The following is a 5,752-nucleotide window of genomic DNA, read 5'->3' on the forward strand; positions in this document are numbered from 1 at the left end:
TTTTTTTTTTTTTTTTTTTTTTTTTATTATTATAGGAATCCATGAACAAAACATATTCATAAAATTTTCATTTATTTAATTCAACACAAATTAAATAAGTTCATAATATAAATTGTACTATGATGTCCCACATTGGTTGGGGAGGAGAACAAATCACCATATATAGGTGTGGAAATCTTCCCTTAGCAGACGCGTTTTAAAGCCTTGAGGGGAAGCCCGAAAGGGAAAGCCCAAAGAGGACAATATTTGTTAGCGATGGATCGGGTCGTTACAAATGGTATCAGAGCCAGACACCGGACGATGTGCCAGCCTTCTCGCCCTTCCCCAAAGAGGGTAGACACGAGGCGGTGTGCAGTAAGGACGTGGGCCCCGAAGAGGGGTGGATTGTAATGTCCCACATTGGTTGGGGAGGAGAACAAAAGGTTTCCCCTAGCAGACGCGTTTAAATCCCTTGGAACCTTAATGGGGAGGAGAACAAAAGGTTTCCCCTAGCAGACGCGTTTAAATCCCTTGGAACCTTAATTGTGTTGAAAATTTAAAGAGGACAATATCTGTTAGCGGTGGATCTGGGTCCGGGTCGTTACATGTACATTGTGAATTAGGAACCTTAATTGTGTTGAAAATTTAAAGAGGACAATATCTGTTAGCGGTGGATCTGGGTCCTTAATTGTGTTGAAAATTTAAAGAGGATCTGGGTCCTTAATTGTGTTGAAAATTTAAAGAGGATCTGGGTCCTTAATTGTGTTGAAAATTTAAAGAGGACAATATCTGTTAGCGGTGGGGATCTGGGTCGTTACATGTACATTGTGAATTAGGTTGATCCGGTGGATCTAGGAACCTTAATTGTGTTGATGGATCTGGGTCGTTACATGTACATTGTGAATTAGGAACCTTAATTGTGTTGAAAATTTAAAGAGGACAATATCTGTTAGCGGTGGATCTGGGTCCTTAATTGACAATATCTGTTAGCGGTGGATCTGGGTCGTTACATGTACATTGTGAATTAGGTTGATCCGGTGGATCTGGGTCATTACATATACATTGTGAATTAGGTTGATTAGGTGTTTGTTTTTTTTAACACCCTTGGATACATTGTGAATTAGGTTGATTAGGTGTTTGTTTTTTTTAACACCCTTGGATACATTGTGAATTAGGTTGATTAGGTGTTTGTTTTTTTTAACACCCTTGGAACCTTAATTATGTTGAAAAATTATGAATGAGTAGTCCACATTGGCTAATTAAGAGGAAGATCATGTATTTATAGGTAAATAACACTATCTCTATCGACGCCTTTTGGAAAAACCAAAGTAAAGTCATGAGAGCTTATGCCCAAAGTGCACAATATCATACTATTATGGAGGTTTGTGGTTCCTAATTTGGTATAGAGCCACATTGCAATTTCGTTATGGTTATGAAAAATTATCTTTGGTGAAGATTGTTCGTCGTTATGCTTATCGCAAATTTTCTTTGCTCAACAAAATATTGTATGATAGTCTTTGGTGGAGATTGTTCTCTGGGACACTATGAACCCTCAGAGGAATATTGTATTACATCGGGAAATTAGTCTTTGGTGGAGACGGTTCCAATAACCAATAAAGACCGGCCACCAATAACCAATAAAGACGATGCCAAACAAATTTAGGACACTATGAACGTCGTTATGCTTATGGAAACTTCGCTCGACGGAATATTGTATGATTGGCTCCCAAACAAACAAATCTGGCACAAAACTCCCCTCCGCTCCGACTGCTTAGTTGGCTCCGACAGCGGCTAATCGGCTCTAGTGGTTTATTTGTCTCGGGAATCCTATTTTTGACCTATTATGCACCATTCCAACCCTTCTGGACTTGATTTCGAACTCGTTTAAGGTAAAATAGATCATTTTAAGGCTGTATTTCATAAATCCAAGTTGAAAATTAATTATGTTTGTGAAATACTAACGAAGGTGTCGAATGATTCAATCAGAACCAACCACTAACGGAAGCGTAGGACGTATACGAGGAGCCAGGAGCTTACATTTAAATTTTAGGTAGTACTTCGGCTAAGGCCTACCAAGTAAGTGGCTCACCCGTCGTAGGTTATGCGTTGTATGTTGGCACGTACCCGTGGATTTGCACGTGTCATTAAATTGTATGCTAGACTATTATGCTTAAATACGTAAACTTGTGAAATGTGAACGCGTTGTCTTTAGTATGATGTGATGTGTTGTGCTTATGACGTTTATGATATTTCTAGATGATTCTGATATGAATGGTACTATAATTTTGAATGTAAACAACATGAAATGTATGACATGTAATCACGATAAATAACATGAAATGTAACCCTGTTAGAATTATGAATGATATGTAGATTGAAAAATGAGAAACGATATGACATGCATGAAAAATGATAGCGGGTTTATATTTAATAATGTTGAAAATGGAAAAATGTTGGGACTTCTTGCATTATGTGTGCTCATGCATTAGGGGGGTACCCCTATTCCATCACGAGGGTACGGACGCGTACATCCATTAGGCAGGCGAAGTATCGTTATGTTTTACATAATGCTGCCATGACGGTTACGAATTCTAATGGGTGTCCAGCAAAAGTTGAGCTACTAGAGAAGGCTCGCCCGACAAGAAAAGGGGCCTAGCAGTGTGCGAGCTGACTGGTGAGCCCATACTCGCACGTATGGGCTGTGTGTAGAGTATACAGTACACATCCAAGCTACCCAATTAGAATAAGTGTCGTAGGAAAAAAAAAAAAATAGACTGATAGGTCCCGTCATAGCATTTTGCATGTTCTTGTTGCATAACCCCGATAGGGGGTCATTTACTGAGTATTCTAGAAATACTCAAACCTCGTGCTATTGCATTTTTCAATAAAGGCATGACACCCATGTGAGATCGACGACAGCATCTCACATCCCTGGATCGTGGCACATGCATAGGATAGTTGTTTTTGTTCGTAGTATACGAGTTTAATATAGGTTGAATTTCATTTCCATTCGTATAATATGTTAGTATAGGTTGAATTCCCGTTGGCATCATTAGTATAGGCTAGTATAGGTTGACAATCACATTAATAAATCATAGGTTAGTATAAGACATTTAGTTCGGAGTTGTTTTTTTTTTTCTTTCTTTCCTTGTATTCATTGTTTTTGAGGTAATAAAGAACCGATTGATGTTGCATTTATAATAAGAGTCTATTTAAAGTAAATTCAGCATTAAATGTGAAACATTAAGATAAACCACAGTCCAATCGCCTATGCTCCGTCTTTGTCAGGTACAACTTGGATAGGATGAGGGAAGGACAATTTTTAGTTTTTTGTGATATATTTAATGTGATTGGCTTTATATATTGGGGGTCATGATATTATATGATCTTATGCTATGATGTGATTTTGTGTCAATACATGTCGTTATGTTACGACATTTATGTTTCATTTTCTTGAATTATATAGTAGAATGTAAGTAATATTACAAGTAAATCATAGATTTGGATAGAATTATTTTCTTGGTTTCTAGAACCATGCCGCACATTGCATAGAAGAGGTAGGAGAGGGAGAGGACGGCTTCCCATTAGGAGATGGGAAAGAAGAGAAGCCGAAAGATCCCAAGAAGGGTCGACTACTAGACCCTATGCACTCGGATTACCTCTGAGGGAACCTCCCTTACAAGTTGCACCCCCTCCTGAAAACGCACCCCTCCTACAAGTTGCACCCCCTCCTGAAAACGCACCTCCTCCACAAGCTGCACCCCCTCCTAAAAAACGCACCTCCCCTAAAAGATGCACCCCCTCCTGAAAACGCACCTCCCCCACAAGCTACACTACCTCTTGAAAGTGCACAGCCCCCTCAAGTTGCACCACAAGCTGGATTGGACCCTGCCACGCGAATGGTTTTGGAGTCGCTCCAGACGACGATGCAAACAATGTTGGCCACACAATAATTGTTAGTTACGCAACAAGTTGCAGCAATGGCCACGCAACCAGCCAATGCAACGGCTACACAACCAGCTAATGCGACGGCTACACAACCAGCCAAAAATCCGCAACTGGACAGGGGAAAAAATTGGTTAAAAGACTTCAGACGGTATGACCCCTATCCGTTCGTCGGTTCAAAGGAAGATCCCACAATAGCTCAGATGTGGATTGCAACCCATGGAAACGACTTTTGAATAAATGAGGTGCCCTAATGACCACAAAGTAGTGTGCACGACATATGTACTGCAAAAGGACTCAGAAGTATGGTGGGCAGATAACAAAACTTGAGAGAGGGGATCACAACGAGGGAAACCTTTAAGGAAACCTTCCTGAAATACTACTATCCATGGGAAACCCGTATAAAAAAACAACAAGAATTTAACCACGTGACCCAGGGCATACACACTGTGGATCAGTATGATCAAGAATTCATGAGATTAAAGAGGTTCGCACTGTCACTAGTAGACACTAAAGAAAAACAGATGAGAAATTTGTGTTGGGGTTGAACCCGAAGACCCACATGTTGGAGGCATTTAACTCGAAAACTTACGAAGAGATCCTAAGGACGGCCAAGGCCCTAAAGGAACCAACAGAGGAGAAAAACTTAGAGCCAACGACATTTGAAAGAAAGAAACGTCCCGTCGAGGCCGAACCCACGAAATTCCAACCGCCACTCCAGAGACCTCGACATCAGGTCAGGCGACCTGCTCCGCCTCTAGTACCTCGATACTTAGTATTAGAAAAACCTCTTATGTCACGAATGTGGGAAACAACATTGAGGCAGATGTATGGCAGGCTAGAGGGTATGTTACAGGTGCGATCGTGCAGGTCACACGACCCAATTCTGTATTGGAATGGACGTGGGAAACCCAATGGGTCCCCTAGAGGTGTGGTTATTTAGGAACCCACCATGCAAACCCACGCACAGACCAGGTCGTATGCAACGTCAGTAAAGAGGCGGGAACATCTGGCATCGTGGTGACAAGTATGCTTTCTATACTAAGACACTTTGCATTGACGTTGTTTGATTCGGGTTCTACCCATTCGTTTGTTTCTTTTGCATTTGTTAGTCAAGCAGGGTTCGTAGTAGAACCTTTAATGTATGTATTGTCGGTTGGTACCCTAGTAGAAGTAGACTTGGTTATTGAAAATAGAGTAAAAGACGGACACAAGTTGTATGGAAAATTCTCTAAATGCGAATTTTAGCTATGACAGGTTTCGTTCTTGGGACACGTAGTGTCTAAAGACGGAATTTCAGTAGATCCCACCAAGATAGAAGGCGTCATGAAATGCAAACGCCCAACTACGGTCACCGAGATACGACGTTTCTTGGGATTGACAGGATACTATCGAAGGTTTGTCCAAGACTTTGGTAGAATAGCCTCGCCTCTCACCCAATTGACAAAAAAGGGTGTACCTTTCGTATGGAACAATACTTGTGAGGCTAGCTTTCAGGATCTAAAACAAATATTAGTGTCCGTCCCAGTGATCACGATCCTAAAAAGTTTTGCGGGATACGTGATTTACAGTGATGCATCCAAAAAGGGGCTAGGTTGTGTACTGATGCAACATGGCAAGGTGGTTGCATATGTGTCATGCCAATTAAAAGATTATGAGAAAAACTATCCTACACACGATTTGAAGTTGGCGGCAGTGGTGTTCGCGTTAAAAATTTGGCGACACTACCTGTATGGCGAAAAGACCCAAATTTCTACTGACCTTAAAAGTCTAAAATATTTGGCGACACTACCTGTATGGTGAAAAGACAACGTAGATGGATAGAGCT

Source organism: Cucurbita maxima, unplaced genomic scaffold (genome assembly GCF_002738345.1).
Source record: "Cucurbita maxima cultivar Rimu unplaced genomic scaffold, Cmax_1.0 Cma_Scf00054, whole genome shotgun sequence".
NCBI lineage: Eukaryota > Viridiplantae > Streptophyta > Magnoliopsida > Cucurbitales > Cucurbitaceae > Cucurbita > Cucurbita maxima.